The sequence below is a fragment of the Macrotis lagotis genome, chromosome 3, assembly GCF_037893015.1.
Source record: "Macrotis lagotis isolate mMagLag1 chromosome 3, bilby.v1.9.chrom.fasta, whole genome shotgun sequence".
NCBI classification, from domain to species: domain Eukaryota; kingdom Metazoa; phylum Chordata; class Mammalia; order Peramelemorphia; family Peramelidae; genus Macrotis; species Macrotis lagotis.
In genome coordinates, this window is record NC_133660.1 from 207,473,847 (window position 1) to 207,497,420 (window position 23,574).

The 23,574-nt window shown below is 35.8% G+C and overlaps 1 long non-coding RNA gene across 2 annotated transcripts; it reads right to left on the reverse strand.

Annotated features, from left to right (window-relative positions):
- Positions 1-1,275: 1,275 nt before the first annotated feature.
- On the reverse strand, positions 1,276-22,838 carry LOC141516395 (uncharacterized). 2 transcript variants are annotated; one of them, XR_012476686.1, is made up of 6 exons: positions 22,722-22,838; positions 17,785-17,834; positions 15,014-15,175; positions 3,491-3,635; positions 2,892-2,986; positions 1,276-1,457 (listed from the first exon to the last, which is right to left on the reverse strand). It is a non-coding gene; the product is annotated as an uncharacterized LOC141516395 (long non-coding RNA). The 2 variants fall into 2 exon arrangements; XR_012476687.1 differs by lacking the exon at positions 17,785-17,834.
- Positions 22,839-23,574: the final 736 nt, after the last annotated feature.

Consider the following 23,574-nt stretch of genomic DNA (forward strand, 5'->3'; position numbering starts at 1 on the left):
TTTGAGAGCTGTTCTACTTCTGTAAGACAAATCATAATGGGTGGACAATGAGAATTGGTTTATTCCATTGTCATGAGTATCATGGCATCTGATACCATTATCCCCTTATGAAGCAGAAGAGAAGATAGTCTATATACTTTAGACCATAATTCATGCTCACTGAGTATGTGCTGAGCACAGCAAACTGCTATTAATGACTAGATAGATGTCTATGTGTATTCCTATGTTTTTGCTCATCATAAAACCTATGATTAGTTTTGAATTCATTTTCAAACTATCTTTCACAGTAAATTCCAGAAATAAACACACACATGCACGCACACACACACACACACACACACACACACACACACATGCACTATATCTAATCTATCTATTATTATATTCATTCACTCTGGATTCGAAATTTTGCAGTGGATCTGATTTACTCTCCAACTTTCCATCTTTGCTATACTTCTTCATGTAGTAATTCTGATATTTAAGGACCCAATTTTAAGTAGTTTAAAAAAAAAGCATTGGATTGGAGTCTGAATACATGACTTTGAATCCTGCTTTTGCTATATACTATCTGTGTAACCATTGACAATTAAGGCATAAGTAATGTCTATGGACATCAGTTATCTCAAGCATGAAATTAGGAGAATAAACCAGATGATTGCTAAGGTTCCTTATAGATTTCAGTTCTGCACTTTAGTTTGTTACTCAATTTTTTATTCTGTTTCTTGGAAACATCTAACTCATTCTTTTTCCTATCCCCCATTCCCATGCCTCATGCAATAATTAGAAGCTACCTCTTTTCAATGGACTCTGTCTTCAACTCTTGCCTGCCCTATGTTGGTTCATTGTATCTGAGGGAAGAGAGGGAGCTCAGTAGCTGTAACTTTGGATTAGGAAGGTCATCTCTTTTTTTCTTGCCTCAATCCTTGTACTTTTGCTGCCTATCTTTCTTACCCACCATGTAGGTGGCAATTTATTCATAATAGACACATTTTATTATAATAACAGAACCACTTTCTATAGAAAAGAACATGGCAATTTTGTTAATGAATATCATATGTGTGAGTCTGGGGTGAATGGGAACTTCTGGGTCTGGTTTGGCCCTGGTTCAAAGCCTTCCGGGAAAATGGAATCTTGCATGGCCACACCCTCTATACCCATTTACCTCTGTCAGGACCATCTGTTTTGCATTAGAGACAGAAAAGCAACACACTCTTTGTGCACATTAATAAATATAAAATGTTCAATAAAATAGTTATTAAGTGATATTTAAGAACACTTACATTTTCATTTAGAAACACACTACATCAATTCACTCATAATCCCATGACTGACATAGTCACCAGGGCATCCTTCTCTGAGGATTGACATGATCGCCTCTGACTTTATGACCTTTGGCAGGCATAGCACATCCATGGCTATACTTCTTCCCTTGCTCATTGTCTCATATAGGATGGTGTCTAGGAGGAAAATGTCAGCCAGAGAGAGATCAAACTGAGATAGAAAGGCTTAGTCCTTTTGAATTCTCTCCTTTTATTTATTCCACAATTATAACCAGTGGAAGAAACAATAGTCTACCATGTGATTTTGAACCAATTGCAAAATATTGATATATGATCTGAAGTATCTTCAGAATATTTCCATGACCTGTCATCATAACACTCTAGGAGCAAATCTTGCACCAATGGCATTATGTACATGTTTGTTGGGCCTGAGTTTATTGGTCAATCTCCCATAATACTAATTTCTCCCATTGTTCCTTTTGTGGTATGATTTAAGGCCTGAAATTCTGAACACTTTCTATCTAGATTATTAGTATACTTCATAAAATGTTCAGAATTGATCATACTCAATCAGTCAATAAATCAACAGGTATTTATTAATGTCTCTACTCTGTGTAAGGAAGGAAAAAATAAGTGGTCGTCTCTGTCTTGAAAGAATGGTCTGATCACGATAGAGCACAGTAGGACTATCACTGCTCTATTTCTTGACACTATACTTTGCTTAATGTTAATTAATGGAATTAATGTTAATTAATGGAATTAGTTTTGTTGATTGTTCTATTAAATTGTTAACTGATATTGAATTGGTAATCAAATTCAACATTGAATTTGGTGAACCAAACCTACTCCTGAACCCCAATTTTTTTTCTTCTTAGACTTTTACCTAGCCATACCTCTTCCAATTCTGTTTTTGTGTAATTGAATTTAACTTTAAGGTTGCCTATTTATCCTTATTATTTTTATCTCACTAGATTCAATACAATGTTCTATGCTATTGAAAATTTTTCACTTTAAAGAGACTGAGTAGAGTCATACCTTGCAAATCATTTCAGTTTTTTTAAAGGAATATCCAGAAGATCAAAACAAAGGAATGGAATGAAGGATAAATACAAAAGCATGGCATGGTTTAGATCGATAAACCCAGAATGAGCTGGGGCTAGTCATGAAATGTAAAAATGACCTCAAAAGAGGTAATTTTTTTTTTTTTAGTTTTTGCAAGGCAATGGGGTTAAGTGGCTTGCCCAAGGCCACACGGCTAAGTAATTGTTAAGTGTCTGAGGCCGGATTTGAACTCAGGTACTCCTGACTCCAGGGCTGGTGCTCTACCCACTGTACCACCTAGCTGCCCCAAGGTAATATTTTCTTTAAGCAATTGAGCTATATTTGTGAAAAGACCAGAATAATAAAAAGAATAGGATTGCTGCTCATTACAGATAACATGGTAATAATAAATAACAAAACTAAACAAAGCTCCCTTCTTATTTTGTGTCTTTGTCTTCCTTCCCAAGAGGAATGATCTTTGGACTTGAAAATACAGAATGGGTAATAGGGTTGACACCTAAGTTAAGTAAGAAGATTGCAAAACAGCTGCCCTTGATGAGCTCAAATTACCTGGCTCAGATATGCTATGTCTTTGTCCAGTTGAGCCAAGTCAAGTCAACTCAATGATATAGCAACAGAACATGTGCTGGACACTGGAATAAATGCTACAGATACAAAGAAAGGCAAAAATTAATAACTCTCTCAAAGCACAGAGTAGGGGCTTAATAAGTGATTGTTAGATTAAGATGGCTAAGCCCTGTCAATCAAAATACTATGAAGGACAGGAAAAGTGTTACAGGATTGAAAAGGACATCTGTTTTCATGATTTGGAATAAAAAGGAACAAGAACAGAAGTTAAAGGTCACTGATCTTGGTTCCAATTCCTAGAAAAGTCTAGAAAATATTATGTGCCTATACAACCAGAAGGTACCAATATGGCTATAGTAAGAAAAAGATCATACCAGATTAATGTCATTTACTTTTATTGAGCCAGAATCTGGATCTTTCTATTTTTGGCTCTATTCTGCTTCCCAGTGTCTTCCCAGTGTTACAAATGTTTCCTTTTGAAGCATCACAGAAGAAATCTCCTTCCTCCCTTACATGATAACTTTTCAAATACTTAGAAAAAGTGATCCTCATGTGACATGGTTTCTAGACCTCTTGCTAACCTGTTCAGCTTCTTCTAGACACTCTTCAGGAAGATGTGAGTAGTTGCCCTCTAAGGTCCTTTCCATCTCTCAGTCTTTGATTATTACAGTTTAAGAGCTCATTCATTGTCTTTTCTTTTTAGTTGCAGTATCACATTGCTGGTTCCTAAATTTAAAAATAATTCTTCCATGTTACTAAGGTACACTTATAACACAGAACTGAGAATATAGTTAATTAATGAATTGAATCCATCAATGCATTATGATTCATTTTTACATGCTAACTTATTAAATTCCTTCTATAGTCAAGTCCTGCTAAATCTAAGAAAAATAAAACAAGGAATAAGATAGTCCTCATTCTTAAGTAATATTTAGTTCTAAATAGGAGACAAGATACAAATAAAATGCAGAAAAAAGTAGAGCTGGGAAAAGATAAATGTACTTCAGGCAGAGATCTTTACAAGAATAAAGATTCTACAGAGGCCTTACAAATCTCCTCCTCTTCCTCCGAGAGAGAGAGAGAGAGAGAGAGAGAGAGAGAGAGAGAGAGAGAGAGAGAGAGATGAAGAATTTCAGACAGAGGATCAGTCTTTCAGTCTTGGAGTCAGGATGATCTTTGTAAGTCTTACCTTTGACTTACATTGGCTCTGTTATCCTGGAAAAGTCTTCAGGCCTCAGATAATACTCTATATTTGTAAAATATATATAGAGGAAATGACATTTGTACAAAGAGAATTTAATGGACAAAATGGATTATGGTAAGTGCATTAAGTCTCAAAATGGGTAACTAGTGCAAAGTAGATCCTATATAACTGTTTCCCTTCCCTTCCCTTTCTTCTAAGATATAGAATTACAGAGAAGTTGTACACCTGCATCAGTGAGAGGATTTTTTACTCAGTGAATTTCCTAAACAAATGGAATCATCGGTACAGAATTCCATATGTATTTGCATTTATTTATTTTTTTGCATATTATATCTTCCCAATATGATCTTCCCAATATGATACTTCCTCAAAAGTATAGAGGATTTTTTTTTCTTTTAAAATCATAGATCTACCTGAAAGGGATTTCAGAAGCCATTTAACCCAACCCCCTCATTTTATAGAGGAGAAAACTGAGATCCTGGGAGTTTAGGTGATTTACTCAAGGTCTTATGTGTAGTAAATAGCAGTCCTAGCACATAGTAGATGTTTAATAAATGCTGGGAGAATTGACTAGAAAGGATGGGGTGAGTTTGAGGAAGAGTAAATGTTTATTAGTTGGTATCCAATTTCCTTCTGGGAGAGGTATTGTAGGGATCATGATGAAATGATAATTTTATAATAATAGTTAACATTTTTATAGCACTTTCTGTGAGCCAGGCACTATGTTAAGCACTTTACAATTATAATTTCACTCTATCTTTACAACAACCCTGGAGGTATATCTTTTTATTATCTTTGTTTTACATATGGGGAAACTGAGGCAAACAAATGGTAAGTGGTTTTTTCAGGGTCACACAGCTACTGACTGGAGGGTAATTTGAATTCAGGTTTTTTCTGACTCTAGACCCTATCAATGATCTATCCATTGTGCTTGCTACCTTTCTCCTTCCTTGGAGATCTCCACTTTGAGAATGTCTTATGCACTTAGCATAATTCATTTTTTGTCCATTATAATTCTCTTTGTACATATCTTATTTCCACTAGGATATTTTTTATTTTTTGAGGGCAGGTTTAGCCTACTCCAGATCTAAAAATCAAACACAATTGAATTATTACTTCTCTTAAGAAGAGGCTCATTGGTGGGGCAGCTAGGTGGCACAGTGGATAAGAGCATTGGCTCTGGAGTCAGGAATACCTGAGTTCAAATGCAGTCTCAGACACTTACTAATTACCTAGCTGTGTAGCCTTGGGCAAGCTACTTAACTCCATTTGCCTTGCAAAAACCTAAAAAAAAGAGTCTCATTGGAAAAAAAAAAGAGGCAGCTCATTGAGTAGAAAGGGTATAGGACTGACAAAATGGATAAAAGATTTAAAAAATAAAGGAAGATATCCTAAGCAAATTAGGGGAACATGGGAAAATTTATCTGTCAGATCTATTTTATGGCCAAGTTAGAGAGAATCATGGTATGTAAAGTGAATAATTTTGATTATATGAAATTAAAAAGTTTTGCATAGACTTAATATAATCAAAAGTAGAAGGAAAGCAGGTAACTATGAAAAAATTTGCATTAATATCCTTTGTTAAGGTCTCATTTCTCAAATATATAGGGAATTGAGCCAAATTTATAAAATTAAAAGCTATCCCCCAATTGATAAATGGTTGAAAGATAAGGACAGGTTCTTTTCAAAGAATGAAATTAAAATGATCAATAGTCATGTGAAAAAATGCTCTAAATCATTATTGATTAGGTAGATGCAAAACAAAACAATTCTGAGGAACTACCTCATACCTATCAGATTGGCTGATATGACAGAAAGGAAAATGATAAATGTTGGAGGGGATGTGGGAAAATGGGGACATTAATGTACTGTTAGTGGAATTGTGACCTGATCCAAGGAGAACCATTTGGAACTATATCCAAACAACTACAAAATAGTGCACACCCTTTGACCCAGCTATACCACTACTAGATCAGTATCCTCAAAGAGATCAAAGAAAAGGGCAAAGAACTTCTTTGTACAAAAATAGGTGACAAATAATTGAAAATGCAGGGGAAGATCCTCAGTTGAGGAAGAGATGAACAAAATTGTAGTATACGTGCTATAAAAATGATGAGCAGAATAGTTTAAGAAAAACCAGAAAGACTTATATATGAACTGATGCAAAAATGAAGTGACCAGAATTAGAACATTGTATATAGTAATAGTAATATTAAGAGAATGATCAACTATGAGAGCCTTAGCTACTCTGATTAAAACCATGATCTAAGCAAATTCTAAAGGACCCATGAAGAAAAGTGTTCTTTGCCTTCACAGAGAGAACTGATGAACTTTGAGTACAGATTGAAGCATATTTTTAACTTTTTATTTTTCTCTGTATATTTTCTTTTTCATTATAACTAATATGGAAATATGCTTTGCATTAAATCACATATATCACATATATGATATCGCTATCATATTTGCTTGCCTTCAGAATGGGTGGGGAAGAGGTTGGAGGAAAGGAGAGAATTTGAAACTCAAAAATTTTTAAAAATGAAGGTTAATTTTTTATATTCAATTGATAGACATTTAACAGAATAAATTATACATATTATATATGTTTAAAAATAGTATAGAACTGTGTCAGAAATATTTAGTTTCAACCCTTAGTACAATGAGGACAAACCTTTTGGAATTGGTCTTCTATGAACCTCTGTTTCCACATCTACCTAATCAATAATGATTTAGAGTACTTTTTCACATGACTATTGATAACTTTGATTTCATCTTCTGAAAATAACCTGTCCTTTCAATGATTTATCAGTTGGGGGATAACTCTTATTTTTATAAATTTGACTTAGTTCCCTATATATTTGAGAAATGAGACCTGATGGAATTAATATGGGCAAAGTCCTTTGAAAACTGTAAATTAGTGCTATTATTCTTCTCTCAAGGGAATTCACCTTTTTGATCCTAGCCCTTTTTGTGGGATAAAAGCTTTCCCCCTGCTAAACGAATTTTAATCATCACTGATCAGGAGGGAAAGAAGTTTGAAAACTACACAGAGGCTATTCCAGCCTCTTATGGTGAAGTCTCACTCATAGGCTGCCACCTATTTTGTCTGTGTTCTAAAGACCAGAGTTAATTGACTGAAATGGGTTTGGTATAAGCCAAGTTGCCAAGCTGCCAGTGCTAAATGGACCAGGAATGTTTTTCTTGAAACTGTAGTCTTTTCAATGTTACAGTTGAACTGATTTCCTTAAAAAGCTAAACCAAGCCCAGTGCACGTTTGCAACTGATCTGAAGGCACTAAATGACTCTCCCAATGTTCTGGCTTCCTTTCCTGAGCTCTCCTGGGTGAGGGTCAGCCAACCCTCAGCACAGCAGAAAAGAAGGGAAGTGGGGGCTGCTGTCCAGGTAGAGAGGTTGTCGGGCAGTACAGGCTGGCTGAGATTAACCATCGCCTGAGGAAAGCAATTACATATTGTAAAGTCAAGATCTGCCAGTCTCCACTGCTCCCCGCAGGCTATGTCAAAACACGTTATCCATATCCTGCTTCTTCTCAGGTTTTAAAAACATACACTGAACTTATGTTTAAAATACCAAGAAGGGGTGTAATGTGCTTACCGAATCTCATCTAATTTACTTGAATATTAAGTCTGCTCTCTTTAGAAGGTTCTGAAGTGGCATCTCTTCAGTTAGGGGAAAACCTCTTTCATACACATTTTATAATATTATAATATAATATAATATGATATGATATGATATAATATAATTCAGTACAAAGAAGATAACATTCCAAACAGTTATTAATACTCTATTGTATGCTAAGCATTATATTAGGCTCTGACAGAGATACAGGAATTTATTTATGAAAATAAATTCTGTTCTAATGGGGATAATGATATATAATGACAATATAATCAATGTAGTAACTGTAATATTTATTCAAAAATTTTTTGTTTATTAAATGTTTCCTATGTACCAGCACTATGATAAATAAGTTCTGGGGATATGAAGAAAAAAATGAAATTATAGGACGAAACAACAGATAAAGGTAGATAAGTAAATTATATATATATAATATATTTATATATGTATATATGCATATGCACATATGTTTTATGTACATATAAATATATATCAAATACAAAGTAATTTTGGGAGAGGTCACTAGCTACTGGAGGTTTCTTCCTGTAGGAGCTGGCCCCTGAACTAAACCTTTAAAGAAGGTTGGGATTTTATGGGTAGGAAAGAGAGTATCCATTCTCAGTAATGGCAACAGTTTGTGCAAAGGTATAAAGATAGTGTATAATACATATATATATATATATATATGTGTATATATATATATATATATATATATATGTATATATGGAAGAATAAGTAGGTTATTCATTCAAGCTGGTTTCTGCACTTCCCTGATTTGGGTTATAAAATAAAATACCATGTTCCTTTTGGGGTAAAAGAAGAGGTTTGCTGGAAAAAATAGCATTGGAATTAAGCTTTAAACATGAAGTCTAATAGATAATAAATCTGGAAAGTTAGGTAGGAGTAAGATGGTGAAGGGTTTTTAAAGGCTAAAGAAATGATTTTGAACAAGAGGGAGCAATCATAGCTTCTTGAGCAGGGGAGTGATAGGATCAGAACAGTACTCTGGGATCATCAACTTGATAGCTATATAGAGAATGAATTGGAGATGGGAAAGTCTAGAGACTGGGAGAGCAATTATGAGGCTATCAAGTAGTCTAAGTGAGAGATGATAAAGATTTGAAATTAGAGAGATGTTATCAAGGTAGCCTCTATAATAGCAATAATATCTGATTGTCCATAAGGGATAAGGAAAAACAAAGAGTTAATGATAAAGATGATCAGGATATGTACCTGGGGGCTTGGAAAGATAGTGATGTCCTCAATAGCAATAGGTATTTTCAAAAATGTCAAGGGATCAGCTATTAAGAGTTCTGTTTTAGATATGGTGAGCTTGAGATGCTCATGGCAGTATAATGGAAAGACTAATGAAAAAGACCCAAATCTCATTCCCATCTCAGGTACTTAGTAGCTGTGGTTCTCTGGGCACTTTTTTTTATCGTATGGTTTTTAATCTATGAAAAAATGGAATAATATTGGTACCCACTTTATTAGCTTGTTGTTAGAATCAAATGAAATAATATATGTAAAAGACTTTGCAAACCTTAAAGAAATGTATAAATATAAACTATGACAATTATTTTTGTCATTATTATTGGATATCCCATGGAACTTTAGTGATATGGGACTAGAACTCAAGAGAGTGATTAGATCTAAATACATGGAACTGAATGTCATCAGCAAAGAAATGACATTTGAACCTATAAATTCTGATAAAATTATCTTAATTATCATAATATAAAATTATATATATATATTATAAGAGTAATGTGCTGGAAAATGTTTAACAGATTCTTTGAGGGAAATATAAATGAGATACTTTAAATTTTAAAATTGTTAACATTTTCACAGGGTATTATTAACATTTTTTCAATCACAATTCTTATCAGGATAATCAACAAACCCAATGCTAATTCTTTTATTAATGAGCATTTTTTGATTTCCAGGTATAAATGTTCACACTGAAAATTAACTCTCCTGATCGCATTCAAACTAGCTTCTGCACAATCCTGATTCAGGTTATAAGATAAAATGCTATGTTACTTTTGGGGTATAAGGAGAGGTTTATTGGAAAAGATAGCATTGGAATTAGGCTTTAAAACATTAACATAAATGTTCCACCAACTATGTGATTTTAAGCAAATCACTTTACCTATTTGGGTCTCAGTTTCTTCCTCAGTAAACTCAAGGTGTGCCTCATTACCTCCAAGTTTATTTCTAGCTCTAACATTCTTTTTTATTTAATTTTTTTATTACATTTTAAGTTTCAAACTCTCTCTCTGCCTCCCTCCCCACCCCACACTGGAGAAGTCTGACATTTGACATAGACATATAAATATATAAAACCATATAAGTTCTTTCTTTGGAGGTGAATAGTGTTTTACTTCACAAGTCGTTTGTAGTTGACTTGAATAATTATAATGCTTAGCTTAGTAATTCCCAGTTATTCTTTGAACAATATTGCTATTATTGTATGCAGTGTTCTCTTGGTTCTACTCATTTCACTCTTCATTATTTCATGCAAGCCTTTCCATGTTTTTTAAAAAGTACTTGCTCATCATTTCTTTTAGCACAGAAATATTTCATCATAACTATATACCACAACTTATTTAGCCATTTTCCAAATGATCGGCATCCTTAAATTTCCAGTTATTAGCCACCACAAAGTCATAAACATTTTAGAACATAGATGTTCTTTTCCTTTTTTTCCTGCTCACCTTGAGAAATAGATCTTTGGTGTTGCTGGGTCAAAAGGTATACAAAGTTTTATAACTTTTGGGGCATAATTCCAGACTGCTCTCCAAAATAGTTGGATCCCAGTTCACAATTCCATTAATAGTGTATTGGTGTTCTAATTTCCCCACATTCTTCCCAATATTTGTCATTTCCCTTTTCTATATTTAAACTAATTTGATTAGGGTGAGATATCTTAAACTTGTTAATTTCCATTTCTCTAATCAATAATGATTTAGAGCAAGCTCAAACACTAGAACCTTCTTCTAGTCTATTCAAAATTTTACAACCATTTAGAGTGGAAAGAGCCCAAAGTCACAAAAGTTAATAAGTATGAAAGCTGAGATCTCCTCCGAGGTCTTCTGACTCATCATCCATCCTTTTTTCCACTGCCTCCTACACACAAAGAAACCAAGGCCCAGGAAATGGAATGACTCGTCCTTGAACTCAACTAGGAAGGGACAGAGCCAAGAGAAACTGAGCTGCCATCCTAATTCTATCATGAACTCAACCTTCCTGAAGTCCCTTGGATCCCATCTCATCGGAAAGGAAATGCTTTGTTTATGTCAAAAGCTGTGTAGTTGTACTCTATTATTATTTTGTTTCCATCTATAAAATGAGAATAATAAGAGTTGTTCTTACTGTTTTCTTAGGGTTGGTATGAGGTTCAAATGAAATGTAAAAGAGTATATAAAAAGGTTTTGTAAATTATAAAGAACTGTAGAAAAGTCATCTATGATGATGAAGGCGATTTTATCGATGCAAATGAAAATTCTGAACAAAGATTGTATTTGAGTGTTAACACCTAGAAAGTATGTGCATATGTATTGCATGTTTATAATTGATGCATATAACAGATCATATGTATCTGCATATATATATTATGTAATACATAGTACAATTATGTATTAAAATTGTATGAACATAAAAATTCAAGTATAAGTTCAGTGACCTCTTGGTGTTGGAGGTGGTTGCTGGAGAAGGGCTTCATAGTTCAGGAAGGCACTATAAGCTATGAAACTTCTCAAGTTTATTCTAAGGAGCAGAATCTCTGACTCTACAGTTATAATACTTATGGGATTTTTTAAGTAGACAAGATCAATCCAAAAGAGCAGGAGCCCTTTCCCTTCATGTTTCCAAGACTCCCTATCAGATATCCTAGCTGAGCAATATCCAACACCCTAGTCTTAATTATAATTAATTTTTTTCCTACAAATCTCCAAAACCAAAAGGATTTATCCAATATGAGGAAATCCTTCTCTGGTTCTCTTGAAATTTTGAGCTCATCATTCACCTGTTAGCTCTTATTTCTGCTCCATCACTAACCCACCTCTTTTTCCTGGCCATAAATGATCTTGATGATATCTTGGATATTTTGCTAAGAGTCTTCAACCTCCTTAATCCTACCAGGGGTCTTTATGTGACCCTCAAGGTCTGAGTCTTCCCAATTTGTAGTGTTCCTGATTCCCAGTTACATAAACCTAATACAAAAGAGTACATGCATTATATAAGCCCTATTCCATTTTTTTCCCAGAGAAAGTGATGGGGGGACAAATGCTCATTTGATAAACTAATTCACCAAAGGACATAATTTCAGACATTGGTTAGTAGGGTAGAGACTTTTCCAGGAGGTATTTTACATTCCACTTATGAAGGTGGCTGCCAAGGTCATCTATGTTAAAGATTGTCTGTAGGACTGCACATTTTCAAAGCATCTCAGTGAGAGAAGTGTTACTGATCATCCAATCTAATTATTTTATTTTATGGATAGGTCCAGAGAAAGAGAGGGGGAAACTCACTTGCTGAGGGCCTCTATTGCCATTTCCACTGAATAATGACAAGGAGACCTTTCATTAAACTCTCTTGTAAATCATTTATCTAAATGGACTTTAGTTCCTTCATCTGTAAAATGGGAATAATAATATAGGACTCACAATCTTACAGGCTCTATTAGGATCAAATGAGATCATGTATGGGAAATGGGTGAGAAAATAATCACACCACATCTCTAAAGCACTTTAATGGAATGTAAAATGCTTCTACAACTAACTTGTGAGACAGTTCGAGGTTGACATTCCTGTCACATTTTAAAACTTTGTTTTTAAAAAGGGTAAATTGTTTCTAAAGTCCTATATCTTGGGGTGTGACATTAGTTCAGAAATGAGTTGGCTCTTCCTGGTGTCCCAGCTGAGAGTGGAGAGAGGTTACAGACCGTTTTCGGGTGTGTACAATGCAGGCTCTGTTTCTGTTTGCCGGACAAGGCTGGAGTAAAAGAGAGGGTCTGCTTTTTCTTTGCAAGGACTCAGGCCTTGAAGGTTTTGGCCCGAGTGCCAACAATAACTCATCAGGAACTCTTTACAACTAAGCAATACAAAACCTGTTAGGCTACAGATCAGCTGCGAGGCAGCACTTGAGGAGGAAATAGGGAAAGCGCTGGTTGACCTCAAGATGATTAATGATTTTTAACACCGTGAACTCTTCTGCCTTCCATGTGGATTTCGAACATTCACTCATTCAAGTTTGTTTTAAAGAAGAGGAGGGGGAGAGAGGAGGATTTTTAGGGTAAAACTGGTTTGATGGTATTGAAACTGCATGTATAATCAATCTCATGGTGTTAAAGAATGCATTAATAATAAATGTTCAGAATTTGTGACCCAGTCTGGCCTTTCCTACTAGATGTAGAGTTAAGAGTTTGGGGTTCAAATTCAGACTGAGCTACTTATTCATGTAAGCTAGGACAAATCATAACTTTTAGGTGCATCAGTTTGCCATCTATAAAATGGGGACAATAATCTTTGCCCTCTGAGAATTAGTGAGATATTATAAATGATATTCAAATTCAATCTATGATTGTTTTTGTAGGTATTTTGAGTTGCTTCATGTGTGGGTCAAGGTAGAATCATTACTGAAAGTTTATAACTTCTAAACTGATGTCACATCCCAAGTTATAGGAGTTTATAGAAACAATCTACCCTTTTAAAAAAATTTGAATACTTACAAAATGTGACTGCAAATTGAAGCAAGGTGCCCCTTAGGGTATGTCCAGTTAAAGGAATGGATCTCTAGATATTGTGCTTTGGGTAGGTTAACTGGATATCCTGTGGAACAACTGATGGGGGGCAATTGTTACTAGAAAAAGTTTTAGACTAATATGAGACTTAGTTTTCTTATTTCTAGAAGGAAGAGATTAGATAGTAATAGCATATAGGGGGAATCATATAAAGAGAGGATAAAAGACTCAGCCTACCTAGAACCTGAAGCACAGAGGTGGTAGAATTGAGCTGTATAAGGTCTCTTCCAGTGGGGAAAGTCTCAGAGTCTAATTGTATATCCTCTTTTTAATATCAAATTAAAAAAAAATAATTCTGAGGGGAAGATGAGAAGAGGCTGATCCTGATGCCTCATTCATGTTCTTTCAACTTTCTTTTCCTTTAACTTTAATCTAATTTTACTTGCAAAAATATTCGGGATGAAGGAGGGTTGGACCACAGTATGACTTTTCCTAGGGCTCTTAAGGAATAAGATCTTTTCTATTTACCTTTTCTATCAGGTAGATAGACAACTACTACTTTTTATCTTCTTCCTCTTTAAAATGAGGGTTAGGATTAAAAGTTTTCCCTTAGGTTTGACATTCTGTGTTCTAAGGTCCTTTTTGATTTTAGCTGAATCAATGAATAAATGAAAAAAGCGCATTTATTAAGCAATGATGATATGCAAAGCACTGTGCTTACTCTGACAATCTATGCTCTATTTCCTAATAAGGACCTTTTCAGCTCTAACCATTTTATATTCCTTTAATTTGTACACATCTCTTATATTCTCTATTTATTTATTCATTTTTATTAAATTTTTTTAATTCTTTAGGTTCTTATGCACCTTATAATCTCAATGATGAAAATGATATAAATAGATGTTATTTATGTTGCAATTTCATATATATATTACCCCATTTGACCATTAAAAGAGCTCAAGGTAGGTGCTGAAGAAACTATTATCCTTATACAACTGAGGAAACTGAGGCTAGAGAGCCAAAATGACTTTGTTCTGTTTGCATTTGGGACTCAGATCCTGAATTCTTTTCACTTAATTATGTTGCCTTTAAAAAATGTGAGTACCCCAAATTGGGCTTCCCTTATCTAGGGAAAATGGCATATGTAGGTTATAGACCAGGCACTGCGAATTAGAATTGTGTCAATTTATTTAATTTCTCAATAAAAACCAAAGCAAAACAAAAAGCAAAGTGGAAAGGACTGATTAGCTTCTGCTCTTTCTGGATGTCCAAATACCAACAAAGCACTGACAAATGTGTGACCCTGTCTCCCATGACCCCCTTTTGGTAAAAACTTATGAATTTTCTCTGACGGTAGTCGGATTAATGCCAGGAAAGAGAGGCCCAGGGATGGACTGGAGGCTTGAAGGGCAGATATAAATGGTATTTGATACCAATTAGAGACAATTATCTAGAATTAGTTAGTCTGAAATTAGACCTGGAAAGTGTAGGAAGGGCAGACGTTCTCAAAGGTTTTCAGTATACCTCTCTTTATGTCACAGTGAAAATGTCATATTCATTTCAAGTGAAGCATCTTTGGTTCTTTCCACTCTTTCCCTTTTATGCTGTGAAAGGGTCCAAGTCAGGAAGACTTTGAGAATCAGTTGATCATAAAACTTTGCGACTTGGGAAGCCTTTAGAGATTATCTGTAAAACAAAGAAATGAACTTTTTTTTTATTTGTTTCCCCAGTTCTTAATATATAGTAATCATTTACTGCTTTTTTGTTTACTCATTCATTCATTCATTGATGTCCCCTAAGGCCCCTGAATCTATGTCTATGATTGGGGCAGCTAGGGGGTAAAGTGGATAAGAGTGCTGAACTGGGAATCAAGAAGAATCATCTTCCTGGTCTCAAATCCAGCTGTAGACAGTGACTAGCTGTTTGATCTTTGGCAAGTTACTTTATCCTGTTTGCCTCAATTTCCTCATTTGTAAAAATGAAAATGAAATTGCACGCCACTCCAGTATCTTTGCCAAGGAAACCCCAGATAGGGTCATTCAGAGACAGTCGTGACTGAAAACAACTGAACAACAACAAATCTCTATGTCCATGGTCTAGCCCAAATGAGTCATTATATGGATATAGGAATTAAAGGACTTAGAAGGAAAAACGACTTACCCAAAGCTACATAGCTTTGGTAAACATTACTTAAGCCCCAACAGTATTGCTAAAAGCACAATGCTAAGTACTGGGGGAGACAGAAAATTTAGATAAGAAAGAGTCTTTGCTTTTATGGAACTTAACTACATGAGGGTAGAAGACAAAAAAACAAGTATAGTGTAATATTCAATATTTACAGGATAAATGCCTCAGAGGGATACCTCAGCTAAATGTCTATAATGTTGTATTTAATAAGTTAACTAAATTAAGCTAAATGAGGTAAATGCCTCAGCTAAAGTCCTAAATGTATTCTGGGAGTGAGGGGGGAGGGAGTCATATGCACATAATATAGAATTAGAAAGACCTTAAAGGTCTTTTGGTTGATTTGTACTGATAATAGTGGTAGGGTAATAGATCTGGGTAGGGTTCATAGAGGAGGAGGTGATATTTCATTTGGATTTTAAACAAAGGAACTCAATAGGAGAAGGGATGAATCAAAAATGACTATTTAGCAGTAGAGCCCCCCCAAAACCCCCCATTTCTAAGATAAATCTTTAGCTCAGATGAATTATCTCCCTCATTTCCAAAATTAGACATAGTAAAATTATTATTGCAATTATTATGTTTTTAGCTTTATCAGATAACAAGCAGCAGTTTGGTTTATGAAAGAGTAATTGCCTGGAACTCTGAAAACTTGAGTTCTAGTCCCAGATCTTAAACTGACAAATCACTTGTTCTCTCTGGGATTCACTGATCCCATTTTTTTTTAAAAAAAGGGGGATTGGATTAGATTACCCCTAAGATTCATTTCCATTTTTAACATTTTATGTTCTAAGGTCATTCTATAGATTGACCTTACCTATTCTATAGATGACATTCTATAGATCTTTGAATTGATTCTAATTTTTATATCCCATAGAGGATACACAACTATAGAGTTGTACTACTTTCCACACCACCTTACCAGGTACTTATAAGAAAACTAGGGGCCCCACTCAGGATGTCTGATAACATTTGATGATGATGACATATTCAGAAATTTGATATTTCACTTGAATGGCCTTTTCAAAAAGCCTTCAAAAGCCTATTAGGAATTGTGAACAGCTCATTCTTTTTCATCATCTGCCTCATTCAGGAAGGGATACATGACAGCCACATATGTTTGTAGAACCTTAGTCGGTTATGACTGAAAGAAAAAGCACGACCTTCTCCAGACCTACAGCAAACTGATTTCCTCAGCAGGGAGACAGACTGAAGGCCAGCTCCCTCCCCAGCTCTGAAGCTTTTGCACGTGCCTCCTCCCCTAAGGGCTCTCTCTCCCTGGGTTCAGACCTCATTACATGCCTGGCTGCAACCCTCTAACTCTGTCTGAAAGAAAACATGGAAAATGTACACTGGCCCAGGGGATCTGGTGAGGAGTAGAGCTGCCCAATTGGACTATGGGAGTTGATGGAGGCGCTGAAACCAAAGGTCATCTGCGGGATGAGCTCACCGTCTCCTACCTTCACTTGGGGCTAGGGGGATGATGGAGGGTGGGTGGCTGGGTGGGGGACCCTGAAATACAATGATGCACGGCAGAAGAATTTCAAAGAAATTTGTGATGGGAAAAAGGCATTGAATTTGAAACCAAGGGTCCTGGGTTAAAATTGTAGCTTTGGATCTCACCATATGATCTCAAAGAAATCAAGTTATCACTTTTTTTTTTTAGGTCTTTGCTCATTTGTAAAAGGAAGGAGCTGGACATGGAATCATTAGAGGAAGGTATCTTCCAGTTTTAAATAAGTCCATGAACAAACTTGAGTGGGAGGCCTTTTGTAATGTCTAAGTGTTATTTTCTGCTCAGGATTTTTTTTTTAGAAAAATATTGGCTTATGTTGAAATTCTTCTTAAAATGCTTCCTCCCTCATCCCCTTGGGTCCTGCAAAAAACCCACAAAGATCACAAATACTAATTTAAGTTGTTTCTTATTTAAATGGCACGTATTGATGGAGCTTTTTGCAGCTTCCATATTGCTTTCCCATACAGTCCCTAGCCTAAGGCTTTATATAGCAGGTGACTAATAAATAATGATTGATAAGTATGTGGGACCATGGAAAGAAGGTTTGACATGAAATAAGAGAGATCTGAGTTCAAATACTGATTCTGCCACTTACTAGCAATGTCATTCTGGGCCTGTCACCTTAAATTTCCTCAGCTTCTGCATCTGTAAAAAAAAAAAAGTTCCAACTAGATGGCCTTTTAGTTCTAAATGAATTATCTCATCTGACTTTCAGAACACTACATAAAATATATAATACAGATATTTTTCTCTCTTGTGCCCACAAACCAATGAAGAAATTGGGTTTAGTCATTGGCCCAAGATGAGGAGCAGAATCAGAATTCAAACTTGAGGTTCCCATTTTAAACCCCAGGCTCTTTCAGATTGCCAAGTTACATCACAATCAAAATATTTTCATATCAAAAAATAAACATTCATTAAGCTTCTATTCTGTAAAATGCCCCACATTTATGCTACAGTAAAATATGAGTTCCCAAAGACTAGGTCAGAACTCTAATTCTATGAGACTGTTTTTAGGCAACAGGGTCCTTGCTCCTCATAGATGAGAATTTTGTAACCATTAAGGGGCTTAAAGATCATTTAGTCTCTTGAAGTCCTGTGGACCTCTTGGAAAAGTGGTCTAAAGTCATAAGATAAAATGCTGAAGTTACAACTATATTGAAAGACAATGGTCAGAATATTAAAAAAAAATTACAGACCTAAGTGAAGAATAATACACATTTAAAATATAAACAGATATCCGGATACCTTAGCTAAGGGACATACAATTAAATCATGGTATTAGGATTAGAACTCAAATAACCTGCCTTTCAGTATTTAGTTATTTCCCACTACAGTTGTGAATGACAAATTAAAATTAAATTGAAAAAACTTCCCCCTCACAGTGTATTTACAGTATAAAATAAGGTGCTGGTAGAAGAATATGTATATAGATAAGTAAGGTACCGATAAAATTCCAAGAAATTCAAAAGGGGAAAGCCATGTAAATGGAATATGATATCAGAAAAAGATGCTGGTAGTGATTGGAGTAGCCAGCAGAAAACTGGAAAGTTGAGGGAAGGATTTGAGCAGAGCCTTGAATGAATCCAGGAGGAAATGAGGGAAGAGATCATTCTGGGCATTCCAGTGAAAAGGCTTAGAAACAGAAGATGAAGGGTGAAATTATACAGTGAGAATTAGAAGACTCAAAAATTAGGGAGGGGGGCCCTAGATGGCACAGTGGATAGAGCATCAGCCATGGAGTCAGGAGGACCCGAGTTTAAATCCGTCCTCAGACACTTAATATTTACCTAGCTGTGTGACCTTGGGCAAGTCCTATAACCCTATTGCCTTGCAAAAACAAAACAAAAAAAATTAGGGAGGGGTCAGGTTCTGAAAGGTATTTTATATTTGATTCTGGAAGTATTGGGGGACATGAGGTTATCTGTAATATAGAATATGTAGAAAATTTTGTAATTCAGAATATGTAATATTCTAATTTTTAATATAGAATATGGAAAAAAGGAATGGAAACTTCTGAAAAGGGAGATGGATCCCAGGTTGTGGAGACTGTAAATCTCTCTCATCTAAGGGAATGGCAAAAGATAGTGAGTGCCCTGGGTTGACTTTAGGGAAGGGAGCTGAAAGTGGAAAAAATTGGGGATCAGGGAAATGATCTTAGTTGGGAGTATACTGATAGACTGAACTAGAAATGATGCTTAAAGTCAGTCAGTAGGAAGCAGTAGTGAGGTGGTGGTGGGAATAGGGACATGGTGGGAGTGGGGGAGAGTTTTCTGGAAGGGACAATTTGTCCTCATTCTAGTAGAGAGAGAGATTGAAGACTTCTGACACAATGTCACTATAGTATCTCTGGGCCAGTTGCTGGCTAATGGGTAAAGTGAGTGAATTGATGAATCACCAGAAGTTGGTAAAGCAGAGGGGATGGATGCTAACTTTGGGACAAAGAACAGAGATCTCCTAAGAAGTAGACCAAATAGGCAACTGAGGACTAGACCTCGGGGAAAATAATTAAGTCCCTATGGAAAATGAGAAATTCCAGGTGGAGGGTAAACAAGGGGGATAACTGGGGCTAGGCGAGGGATGTTTAGGAGAGAGGCAGAATAATTGGTAGTCAGGGAAACCAGGTCAGAGGAAGTTTAGAGCATCATAAAGCATGCTCAATAGGAGCATCTCTAACAGGTGTGGCAGCTAGCTCCACCCCACCTGCTGCTTCTTACAAGTGGCTGTAATCCCAATCCCAATCAAGTTCAATTCTAGAGTAGGAAAAATCCAACCTTGGACTGCAACCTGTTCCTAGAAACTTCCTTAAAAAAACGATCCACCAGAAAGTCAATTTAACAAGAGACACAGCCAGGGTGGGGTGCAAGAGACTAAGGATGAAGAGATGAGGGTAGATAGAATCAGAGTTCTTGTTTGGTCTTTAACTGGATGTATAGAATGGAAAAATCATCTTCTCTGAGTTTTAGGTTCCTTGTGTACAATAAAGCCTAGAGAGATATCATAGAATAGTAGATGAAGGGCTGCACCTGGAGGAAGAAAGTCCTGGTTTCAGATTTTGCCTTGAATACATAAAGAACTGTTTATCTAAGCAAAAATGACTTCTTTCTGAATCTCAGGTAACTCTCTAAGTTTTATCTACCAAGTTGTAGATGGAGTTCCTGTACCAATGAAATCATAGATCTATGATCTAAAATGACCCTAAGATGGGCAGCTAGGTGGCACAGTGGATAGAGCACTGGCCCTGGAGTCAGGACTACCTGAGTTCAAATCTGGCCTTAGACACTTAATAAAATTACCTAGGTGTGTGGCCTTGGGCAAAGCACTTAACCCCATTTGCCTTGCAAAAATCTAAAAATAAAATGACCCTTAGAGCTCTTGTAGTCTCTGATTCTGGACTTATTTGTTATTTATTTATTTACTGCTCCTGGAATATGTGTAAGGGTCAAAAAGGTGACATGTCAACTTATTTTATCTTTTCTTTTTTTAGGTTTTTGCAAGGCAATAGGGTTCAGTGACTTGCCCAAGGCCACACAGATGGGTAATTATTATGTGTCTGAGGTCACATTTGAACTCAGGTAGTCCTGACTCCAGGGTCAGTGCTCTATCCACTGTGCCACCTAGCCACCCCCTATTTTACCTTTCTTTAAGCAAGTTTGGAGAACTGCTTAATGGTAATTCTAAAAGAGTTCAAAAGGAACTATGAGTTTATGTTAAATTCAAAGGAAGTAGGTCTATGAAATTTGAAACTATGAAACTAAAATGTGATTTTTTGTGATATGTATTCTGATATATTTTAGATCTATTCTAATTATATATATATAGTAATCTGCCTATCTTTATGTGTAGTACATCACATACAGTGATTATTTGTGATATATAAGCTGATATATATATATATGTTCTTATTTTATATATATTAATTTGCCTAAATCTAACCATATGTATTTATATATGTATATATGTGTGTTATGCATGTTTGTATATATGTATCTATCCTGATATAGGCCAGCTAGGCTGTGCACAGTAGATAGAATGCCTGACCTGGAATCAGGAAGCACTGATTTCAAATTTAACCTTTGAAACTTGCTAGTTGTGTGACCCAGGGCAAGTCACTTGACATCATTTCAATTTTCTCCTTTGTAAAATGGGGTTAATAATACCATCCACTGGGGCGGCTAGGTGGCGCAGTGAATAGAGCACTGGCCCTGGAGTCAGGAGGACCTGGGTTCAAATGTGACCTCAGACATTTAATAATTACCTAGCCGTGTGGCCTTAGGCAAGCCACTTAACCCCATTGCCTTGAAAAAAAAATCTGAAAAAAAAATACCTCCACTTCCTAGGGTTTTTGTGAGGATCAAATAAGAGAGTAATTGTAAAACATTTAGCACAGTGCTTGATAAGTTCTATATACATGTTATTTATGATGATGATGATGATGATGATGATAATGATTATTTTCACAATACTGAATTAGGTGTGGGTAGTCTAAGCTTTACTGCTTATTAGCCATGTGACTTCAGGCAATTATCACCTTTTATATATTTCTATTCAAATGATACTCCATTCTTTCTTCAACTTGTTCTTTCTCTGAACTTGATACCTTTATCTCTAGATACCTACTTTACTGACATTTCCTCCAGGATGTGTTACTGGTATCTCTCACAAATTTCTAAACTTTGGATTTACATTATGCTTTGATAATCCTAAAAGCATGTCCTCCTTGGGCCACTGTCAGAAGTCACTCCAAGCTCTCAGAGTAATAGTTAATAATAGTTATTCTAAGATAACATGTAATCAAACCCCATGATTTTGCATGAAATGTAAGGGGAAGAAACTGAGGACCTCAGAGCTTAGTTTTCATGAAATCAGAGGTAGGATTTGAATCAAGACTCTTCAGAGTCCCTGTTTTTTACTATCATACCATACTTCCCCCAATTCAATTTTTCTTTCTTTTAAAGAGAGGAATTAATTCATCCCTTAAATACTTTTTGAGTAATTTATTACATGTGAAGCTTTTTAGGTTTATAGGTCCTATGATGCCTATGATGGGCCCTGTAAAATACTTTTAATGAAACATCTCTCAAACTCTATCCATTTCATGTTTCCAATTGTGTATGTGTGAGAGACTGAGAGAGAGAGACACACACAGAGGGAAAGACAATAGAAACAGAGATAGACAAATGAAAAAGTGAGACAAAGATAAAAAAAAAAAAGCAGACTGAGAAAACCCTTATGTAAGTGCCAGTGACTGGGCCTGTGTGTTCTATTTATTTATTTTTTCTGCTTCAAGCCCTTTAAAAGATCAATTGCAATTTAACATGTCTCCTGCCTCATTTTGACAAGGGGATCTATTGCTCTTATTTGCTGCTAGGGTTTAAAATATCTTCCCCAGGAGACCATGTGGACTATCCTGTGGGGAAATATCCTTTTTTTTCTCACACCAAGATAGTTAGAAGAATGTCACTTTTAGCCATTGGCCTTGTGACCACTTATAAGAAGAAATAAACAAAGTTTGGAGAGAGAGACACTTACAGACCGGTGCGAGAGTCAGTGTCTCTGGACCATGGGACAGACAGTGGCCTTTGGCCATTGAATGCCCCTACCCCCACTTTCAATCCTGAACTGGAGACCTGTTGGCAGTTACCTCAGAGTATCTTTCTCTCTCTATCAGAAACATAACAGACCTTAGAATGTAGGTTCAGAGCTAAGTTCTGCCTCCCCCACACAGAGAATGTTAGAATGCTGATGCTCAGTGACCTCAGTTCAATTTTGGAAGAGTAAACTGAGGAAGAGAAAAATGTGGTTACTTGTCCAAGAGCCCACACAGTTTGGAAGCGGCTGAGTCTAGGCTCAAGCCTAACTCTTCTAATTCCATTCCCCTTTATATGATCATAAAAAGTGACAAAAATTTTTACAAGGATTGATAGAGTTATTAGCTAACTGAAATGGCAGGTAAGTATTGCTGCTAGAGAGTGTCTATTACTGCTCATAGCTATCCAGTTCACATTGTGTTCTCCTGCAAGGTTGGCTCCCTCAGTTCTCACTGCAAGTATCCTAACTGCTCTACTTTATTTAATATATATCCTGCCCACAGTTGCCAGATTAATTGTTCTAAAACACAGTTTGGATTATATTATTTACTTGTTCAAAAATCTTTTGAGGCTTCCCACTGCACATTGGCTATTCAAACATTTCAGAGTCTGCCTCTGATTTGCATTTTGATATCTCATATCACTTGTCCTCATATGTTGTACACTCTAGTGATTCTAGTCCAACAATACTATTTCCCATATATTACCTATGCTTTCCCACTCTGACCCTTTCATTATATGCTCCTATTTTACTGGAATGCTCTTCTGCTCTGCCTCTAATCTCTAATTGTTGA